This window comes from Saccostrea cucullata, unplaced genomic scaffold (assembly GCF_032062105.1).
Source record: "Saccostrea cucullata isolate Sc308-1 unplaced genomic scaffold, CSIRO_AGI_Scuc_v1 ctg18292, whole genome shotgun sequence".
NCBI lineage: Eukaryota > Metazoa > Mollusca > Bivalvia > Ostreida > Ostreidae > Saccostrea > Saccostrea cuccullata.
In genome coordinates this window covers 1-9,916 of record NW_026940069.1, presented here as the reverse complement: position 1 = coordinate 9,916, position 9,916 = coordinate 1, and the positions used below count along the sequence as shown (strand labels likewise).

At 34.3% G+C, this 9,916-nt stretch overlaps 2 pseudogenes; one reads left to right on the top strand and one right to left on the bottom strand.

Annotated features, from left to right (window-relative positions):
• The first annotated feature begins 1,554 nt into the window (after nucleotides 1-1,554).
• LOC134254702 (uncharacterized) lies at nucleotides 1,555-5,177 on the top strand (annotated as a pseudogene).
• A 945-nt stretch (nucleotides 5,178-6,122) lies between these two features.
• LOC134254703 (ATP-dependent DNA helicase RecQ-like) lies at nucleotides 6,123-9,906 on the bottom strand (annotated as a pseudogene).
• Between the last annotated feature and the right edge of the window lie 10 nt (nucleotides 9,907-9,916).

The following is a 9,916-nucleotide window of genomic DNA, read 5'->3' as shown; positions in this document are numbered from 1 at the left end:
AGAAGGGAAATTTTTTCCCATTTTTTTTTTTTTTTTGAAAATTACCTGTAATCTTTAAAATCATGTTACTCACAACTCCCTCGCTCTTGTGCGCAAATGGTATTTAGGCAAACTTCCGCCAGAGTTCGTTTGTACCAAACCAAACTCTTCCAGGCAGGCATTATGGGATACGTTTCTCTCCCAAATTCTCGCGAATTACTTTTTTACGAGAAGACCGTGGTATCAGCAACACAGGTAAATATTCTTTTATAACGATGATTAACATCATTGAAATTATACTTTTTAACGTGTATATTAGATGTTGATCAGAAAGAGTCACAAATATCTTGTTTTTTTCAATTCGAACTGTAAATGGGGTATTTATTTCGAATTTCCTCTAAATTAGTTTCGTTATCGCTGTCAAGGAAATGCAGTCGAGAAGTTATGCAACCATTGGCATTTGTATGGGAATATTAGTGTGCACTTTTGCCATGCTTCTGCTTTTGCTACTTAAATTTTACTTTTGTAATACTGATTAATAAAATCAATTGTATTATAGGTGGAAAACATATACATGTATCAGATAATGTCAGCAAAATCCATTTACAGGTTGGTATGTGTAATACATATTGAAATTTTTTCTGTACTTTTTATATAAGGTGAGAGACAATCACTGATCTTAACTTTTATTAATCCACAGATATAATTATGGGTGATTTAAGAATACTGACACACCCTGAAGACAATTTTTAGAGGACAGTCACTGGAACCGCATTGCTTTATCTGCTTTCGCTCCCCCTCAGGGAAGTTAAGGAATATAATTACAAATGTAGCCCTCCCACTCCCAGAGAACAATGCTGTTTTACAGAATATAAAGAAGTGTTTAGACATCACATTTCATTCCATTTCATTCCAGGATTGCAAGATATGTTTATCTTGCAAAAGACAACTAGAAAACTGTGTACATTTTCAAAATATATTGAAGGAAGCTATCAACAGAAAATCTACCTCGACATGTTCAACAAAACGAATGGCATTTTCTCAGACACCTACCTTGACACCTAGTTCTACCAAAAAAGAAAATACAGATGATGTGAACAATAAAGAGAATGTATCTATGAGGAAAACCCACTCTAAAAAGAAAAAGAAACTTCAGTTTTTGGAACTTGAAACAGATGTACCAATTGACACAAATAAATCTCAGATGTGTCATACAGATCATAACTATGGTAGTCTTGCATCACCATTGGATACAACACACCTGAATTCAGTTAAGGCAAAACAAGAGCTCTTCTGCAAGAAAGACGACAAAACCAACCAGAGTCAATGCTGTTCTGCAGATGATGTTTTCAAAAACAAAGTACTACTGTCTGAAATTCAGAAATTGATTTTACTAGAAACTGAAGTCATTGCTGATAATTTATGTTCGTTGAACATTCCACCAGGTCCATCAGTCCTCAGAACATTACAACATCCATCTCGCTTAAAATCAGAGGATATTTTGCATAAATGTCTGCTTGAATTTCAAAACTGTTTCCCATTTGTTTTTAGAGTTTTTCAGACATTAACATCCCCATTACATGCTGATCAACAGAAAACTGCTACTGGCAATTCCACAATTGCTATGATGTATGCTATGGCCATGAATAAGAGAAATAAAGATCTGTGTGCAATGCAGAAGATCAACACCTGTATTGCCCTTCGCTTCCATGCAGGTAATGATCTATTAGACATTTTTAACAAGACAGGTATAACCCTTTCAGCAGACAGTAAATACACATTTCTGGACAAAATGGGAGATTTGAACACAGAGGGTATTGTTCGCAGTATTCAGTTGGGAATAGGAGGAAAAGTGACAGTTGATAATATCGATGGAATGACCATAGCAAGAGATGTTAGACTCACTGGGGGTAATAAGCATTACCACTACACAGCCTCTACTTACTACCCTGATCGTGTAGATTTGAGAGAGAGATCTCGAGCAATGCATCACTTCTTCGTTCCAAGAGGAAATTAATTTTTTGATGTATTTTACCTCAGTGGGAAGAAGAAAGCAAATTGAAGGAAATGTATGGTTATATGGTATGGATGTAATTTTAAATCCAGTGTAACTGTGTTTAATTCAGATATCAAAAGTAAAAAAGTGGGGGAAAATTTGTCTCTCATCTTTGTTATTCAATGTAACTATTCTATTAATACAAAAATTATTATAATTTCCTTTTGAATAATGGTAGAGGTACACATGGTAGATATACATTTGTTTCTATTTCTATTTATGTTCAAGGTTGGCCGTACCTTAGTGAAGCATTTCAAATCTATGAAATGGATGCAACCCTGCATTCCTTCACATATCCCTCATCCTTATAGTCAGCAGATGTCAAGCAAGTCACAGATATTTCCCCTTAAGGTAGTTTTTAAGATTTTCAATTTTTTAGTATATTCCACTTTGTCATGAAAAAAAATTGTACTTTTTAAACGTAATGTACTGGTATTGCCTGTAATAGTGTAAAGGTAAACATGCAGTAAGCCATTATATTTTTCATATTAATTTGAGTAAGAACTTTGGGATTAATTCTTCAAGACCCTAAATATTATGATGGGTGCATTGAGGTTCTCAATGAACTCAGTAGAGAGTTAGTGAATTCTTATGAAAAAGCCGGAAGAAGTAAAACAAATTGTTAATTTTGTTTTTAATTTATTTTTGTTCATATGTTTGTTACTGTTTCAAAGGATAATTACTAAGACCATTTAAATTAATGTTTACTAGAAACTGGAGGCCACTTTTCTAGAAACTGTTATATGAGTTAATTTGTTCATTGTATTGATTGCAGTATTACACTTAATTAATAGACTGTTTACAGTTTTGTTAAATGTTTTAAGTACATGTAAAAATTAACTACCACTAAGTAAATATTCAACATACATGTCAACGAAAAAAAAATATATATAATTTTTAGAATTGCTTGTAATTGACATTTTCCTGGAATGCAAAAGTACAAGCATGGTTAAATTTTATAATAAGGTTTAGAAAACATGCTTATCACTAAATAGACATTATTTTTAGGTCAGCATTCTTTATCTAAATACATTTTATTGCTTGACAGGAGATGACTTTGAGACAGCTAAAATAATACTTGGAGGGGATCAACTTGTTAGAGTAAGGATGAGTGGAGCTAAAGATCTTCTTGCTGGTGCTCACACTGCAACGGAAAGAATGGAGATTTTTGATCCTGTTAGAGAAGAGCTGTTTCATGTAGAACAGGATTTTCTTGATGTAAGTTATACTGCTGTTTAAAGTATATGTGAAGAGAAAAATATGTCTGTTGTGGTATTTAAATAACATTTATTATGAATGTAACAATTTTTACTTTTAGAAATTGTTCAAACGATTCTACTCAACAAAGACTTCACGACAGGAAGGAAGTCTAGCTTTCTTCAAATGTCAGCTGAGGAGGACCAACGTAAACGGTCAAGTTAAAGGAGGGTTCCAGGTATGTATCATGTCGTCCATGCTTATTCTCTACAGTCGAGTAGAATGACCCATGGCCAAGGGGGAGCAAAGATTCTGAATTTCTTAATTCATGTGAATTGTGAAATTCATAGATTTAGACTCTACACGTACAAGTGTGGGCTTAGTTTGTCTTATATGGAAAATGCATTATATCTTACTAATCTATTTTATTACTCATGGATAGCAGGCAACCTGTGTGCATGACGGGAATGAACTTTTTATCAAAATTTGAAATTTACAACCCCTTGGTCCATGAATAAGGTCCTAGGGAGGGCTTAACTGGTTGATATTGGTTTTAAATTGATGACTTGTCTGTTTTAACTTTTGCTATTTTATGATTTAATTTCTTTCATAACACATCATTTAATTGGATAAAAAAAATAATTTATATTGTATAATCTGTGTTGCCTATGTCATAATGACTTACATTTAAAACATATTATCGGAGAAATTGTCTTTGTCTCTTAATTTGTTGATGGAAAATTAAATTATAAGGACCAATTTTAAAAGCTTCCCAAGTGATACTGGTATAACATGGGTTGGAACAGTTTATGGATTTTTTTTAAATTGGCTAGTGTAAACTGTCCTAACACAAATTATATACATGAAATATAACTTGGGTAGCTATAAAATTCATTCCTTAAAAGGTTTCGATATTTTTAGGCACACAGTGATTTCCTACACACAGTTGGTGAGGCCCTACTGATTCAGCTATGTATGAAGAAATTTTCAATGGACAGCTTAGAGAGTGCTCCTGTTATTCCAAATTTAAGTCTGCCAGAAAACATCAGAAACACACACATTAAAACAAGAGAGCCTCTATTTTGGAAGGTTGTTCAAGAAATTGTGAATGAAATATTCATGGAATTTCATAACCCAGGATGTTTACCTCCAGTGCAGTTGGATTTTGGTGGTAGTTCTGTGATAATTCCCAGAGAACAACTGTGCAAAAATGGCTATGTTGATGTGAAAATGCCATCTGGGGAAGTTTTTAGAGTATTTTACTTCACATGAAACCACAGACATACAGAACTACTCTTTACAATTACTGATGTGGTATATCCATTTTTGTGAATTTCAGGATGGCATAAGAGAAGGAGACCCTTTCAGGACCAACATTAACTTAAAAAGAATGATTCCCTTCTTTTACAGTCATTCAGATCGATCCAAATATGCAGTTGAGTGCATAGATTATATCCTCAAAACAGAAGTTCTATTACCACAGCACACAGCTATGAGAGTGAGACTTGGTAGTTTTGTTAACCCACATGGAAAGAAAGGAGGAAATAAGCCAGCCGACATGCAACAAGAAAATAACATTCTTGTTCTCAAAGATGTTATAAAAGGTTTAGGAGCTAACAAAACAAAAAAAGCCATGGAACGTGCATCTGCAGCAGCTCCTGTTGTGGCAGAAACTGTAGAAAATCATATGAACAATATTGGGTGTGTATCAAGGAGTGGAAAACACAATACAAAAGACAATTTGGAAGACGTGACACTTCTAGTCCAACTTTTAAGTCGATTAGACCCATTTAGTGTGATTGATAACCGCAAGATGAATTTTTACAGTGGTTTCAGGAAAAATCCATTCTCAGCTATATCTTCAGATTTTAACTCCCATCTTTTCAAAATAGTTGAGCGCTTGAAAAGATGTCAGAACATTGACCTTGAATACTGCAACCAGTAACAATCATTCATAGGTATGGGGATGAGAAGGGAGGGGGGGTAAATTGTGTCTGATTGCAGTGTATGATTGCTGTTTGTATTATGTCAAAAAAAATGTTATATGTTTGGATGTATCATGTATTTTAGCTCACTTGAGCTAAAGTCTCAAGTGTCACAGCTTTTCTTATCAAAATTGTTAGTTGAAATCATTATCTTAATGTTTTCCTATTTTTATCACTTTAGAATAATTCTGCCAAGATTTCAACCGCCATAAGGTATCTTTTGGACTACACACTTTTTAAGGGGAGATAATTTAAAACTAGTGAATTTTAGTAGCATCTTTTAAACATCTTTTTCTCAGGAACCACTAAGATAGAAGAAAAAAAAATGAAACTCGTGTAGAAGTTTCATTTATAGTGTAGATTCAAGTCGTGTTCATGTCATGACCCCCAGGGTAGGGTGGGGCCATGAAGGGCAATCAGTGTAACAAAGGAATATATAGAAATTGGAAAAGCAATGATTAGTGATATTTATGGGAAAACATCCTCAAATATTGTTGATTCAAGTTTATAGGAAAAATCTTTTAAATTTTTCTCAAGGCTAGCAAAGCCATGATAAGTGAATTTTACTGTCAAGAGTGTTTTATTAGTGTAGATTCAAGTTTGATCAAATGACCCTCAAAGGTAGAATGGCAATGGCCACGCTGTTATCAAAACTTTACATGTGAAAACACAATAGGGCCATGTGATTCAGGAGAGAAATGTGGCCAATGGGCCCCTTTGTTATATGTATTTAATTGAAGATAATATGTAGTAAAAGAATATATTTCAACTGAAACTTCATAACAAATGTACACCAGTAGTTGAATTCTTTTCATGTATTAAAAATCATATAAAAATCAGATGTTTCATTTTTACATCTGACACTAAGTCAAGGTCTTTCATGTACAGGTTAACAAGGCGGATAGATCACACCATCCTTTTACAGTGCAATTGTAGTAACAAGAAGTGCTATCTGGTAATGGGTCCTGTAATACTGGGAATGTACTTAAATAATGATGAAGTTGTGCTCACTTGGGAATACTATGACACAATGTTACAATTCACAGTCTGAGCAACAGCATAAAATTTCACATACATCACAGCATTTGCATTTTTTGTTTCCAACATCTGGTTTAAAATCTAGATGCTTTAACAACTGCACACGCAAACAGGTGTCTGTACTTATGCAGTATTGGCGCATGGAATGTTGCATCCCAGGTCTGTTGTTCCTGACATCTGTTTTATTAACATACAAAACTGCTTCTGCAGCTAACCCATCTCGCCCCGCACGACCAGTTTCTTGGAAGTATTTTTCGATGCTTGTTGGACATTTAAAATGAATGACCTTTCGAACGGCAGGTGCATGCAGACCTATGCCAAGGGCTACCGTTGCCAGAACTACTCTAATTATTGGATCAGATTTTCCCAGTTCCCCTATGATAAATTTTTTCATTTTCTCTGGATAATGGGTATGGTACTGTGCATAACACCTGTTCTCAGGAGACTCAATCTCTAACTTGTTCTCCAAAAATCTATAGCCATACCTAATTGACTCCAGATCAGTGTAAATGAAAGTGAGAGGATAATGTCTTCTGTCTTTTTGTAGACCTGTCACAATATCTCCTAAAATTTTGTCAAGGTCGTCTTCTTGTCGCATGCTGGGTAGTCGTTGGTATTTGTAATACTTGATGTTGGGTCTGTCTGGATTCTTGGAAATAAAAGTGGGATTCCTTAAACCAAGGCTTTTTACCAGCTTTTCCTTTGTCGATTGTGATGCTGTTGCTGTAAAAAGGGACACGGGTACTCTAGGGAAAATGCCCAGCAATTCTTGTATCCTAGCAAAGTCCTTTCGAAAGTCTTCACCCCTTAAAACAAATAACAAATAGGCCAAGCTTAAAAAAATCTTTGTTTGCAGTTGCCGACCTATAAGTTTTAGACTGGGTAGGTAGGTAGGCATTCTTTTTTTTTTTAAATTGTCTTCAGATTTTTTTTTAGATAACAAATAATAGAGCTTTACAAAGGCCTACTGAAGATGAATAAGTTCCACTATTGTTTTAAACTACTGATTGATGAAAACAAAAGTCAAAAACTGAAAATGAAATAGTTTCAATATCCTGAAAAAGTAAAAAAAAAAAAAAATAATAATTTACTAAATGGCTAAAAAAAAGTTTGCATCAGGTGCATTTTCATTGGGTAGGTAGGCAACTGCAAACAAACAATTTTTATTTTAGGCCTTACAATTTTAAAATAGTTTATTTGAAGGGGGGGAGCACTTAAAATGAAGAAAAGTTTTGGAGTTACAATCACTGCTCACCTAAGCTAAGAGCTCAAGTAAACTCATATTTTGTCTATCTGTCTTTCCATAAACATTTCACATTTTTGTTTCTTCTCCAGAACCACAATTTTAACCCAACTTGTCACAAAGCATCCTTGAGTAAAGTGGATTCAAGCTTGTTCTAATGAATGGCCATGCTCTTTTGCAAAGGGAGATAATTAAGAATAAATGACAATTTGTTGGCATTATTTAAATTTCTCCAAAACCACTTTGCTACAAAAGTGGAAACTCCAATAAATATGTAGATTCAAGTTTCCTCAAATCATGACTCCCAGGGGAGCCACAGTGCCAGTGGGCATCAAACTTTAACATTTATATGGAAAATACCTTCTACTGAACAACAAAGCCATGATAAGTCTCATTTTGATATAGAAGAATCTTCAAGGAGTGCAGATTATGTGGTCACATCATGACACATGGGGATGGGATTGGCCTGTAAGCTATAATGGAATTAATTTTTGTAAGAATGTATAGGAGAAAAAAACATGCTGATAAACAATGATAATCATAATGACTCAGGTGAGCCTTTTGGCCTATGGGCCTCTTGTTCTCTTAATATACTGTAAATGTATTATATTTAGCGTGTACGATATTTGGCAGAAATTGAATTTGAATAAATTAGCGTAGGTTTGGTTTAGCGTATTTCTTCGTATTCTTATTTATGTGTATAAGTGCAAGACATTTTACTTGACTTAGCTGTTGTTGAGTTCCGCCAAAGCTGCTAAAAAGAATACACAGCCAAATGTAATACGTTTACAGTATATCATACCATTCTTGTATCATGTGTGCTTCATCTATGCAGATACCACACACGTGATCCTGCAAAGCTTGGCTTTGTAGAATTTTCCTTCCTTCTCTTGAAGAAAGGAATGCCTCTGGATGGGCATAAATAAGGCGGAATTTTCCAGCTGCCACTTCTTCTGGAGAAACTTTCATCAGCAGCTTCCCAACATCTTCATCAGTTTCATCATCAATACTGCTGTCCTCTCTTTCCTCACTTTCATCCTCAATATCTACAGGATTACAGAACTTAATATGCTCATTATTATTTGTGTTTAACTGCTATAGAGAAAATCTTAAATAATTTATTACACCCACTTACTTACAAAGAGTTATCACAAAGAAAAAAAAATAGAAAAATATATTTAGTATATCTTGGCCATTTGAATTAGTACAAATGATTCATTTCGTTAGTTGCACTTCAGACTGCCCCCAGGATTTGAACCTGGACTTCCTCAATGCCGGCAAATGCTTGAAGCATGAGGTGTGCTGTCCATTTACACTAAGACAATCTGTAAAGTACTATATGTATCCACAACAACAACAAAAAATCATGTAATTTAGGAATTATGTAATTGAGGAATTATTTGGAAATGTGAAAAGAAACAGAAGACAGGTCACAGCTAAGAACTTAAGGTCAGGTCTAAATTGTTGAAGAAACTGTCACTTGAAGGTTTATTTCAAGGTTATAAATACCATATGCTTAATATAAAGTCTCTCTTACTTCATTAAACAGTGATTTAAATATTCAAAATATTTCTTTATTTAGGTTCTATAGTGAGGTATTTGCATACATTTTATCAAAATATGTTAGGGGGCGCTTTTACCAAAAGCAGGAGGCATTTTGACCATTTAATTGGGGACAGTAAAGTATTTCTTATATAAATTTATGTTAGGGGGCGCTTTGACCAAAATTAAGGGGCACTTTGACCAAGATCAGGGGATGCTTTGACCGGGACGTTTTAAATAGGGGGCTCTTTGACCGGCTCCCACATGTACATGTATGGTTTATTAATTATTTTAAGTGATACTTAATAGTTTCAAAGACATGTAATGGTTAGGGCTGTGGGTTTCAATGATAAATAATAAGGTGATAAACTGTGATGATAAATATTGTCATACAGGTCCTTAATTAGTCATTAGCAGGCCCAGTACAATCACTAGATTTAGCTATAAGCCTATGTAGGTAGAATTACCTACGTAGCTTTATTTACCTACCTCAGGTAGCTTTATTTAGCTATTTCAATGCAACTTTTCAGTTCAATGTTGAAAAAGATCACTGCATCAAATTGGGATATTTTGCACATCCTGAGAAAAATGTTTTTTTTATAGATATAAATTGATCTGGTAGCTAAATAAATCTACATCAGGTAGGTAAATAAAGCTAAGTAGGTAAATCAAGCTATGTAGCTAAATCTAGTGATTGTACCAGACCTGATTAGAAATATTAGGCCCCTAATGAGTAACAGATTAAAAATGTAATACCCGTCCCCAATGCAGGTTTCAACATGTAGGTGGAACCATCTCTTCCCGTTATATCTAGGAAACAAGCTGGAATTCCGCTTTCGCATCAGTTTCCTAACCTGGTCCTTCATAATCTTAATG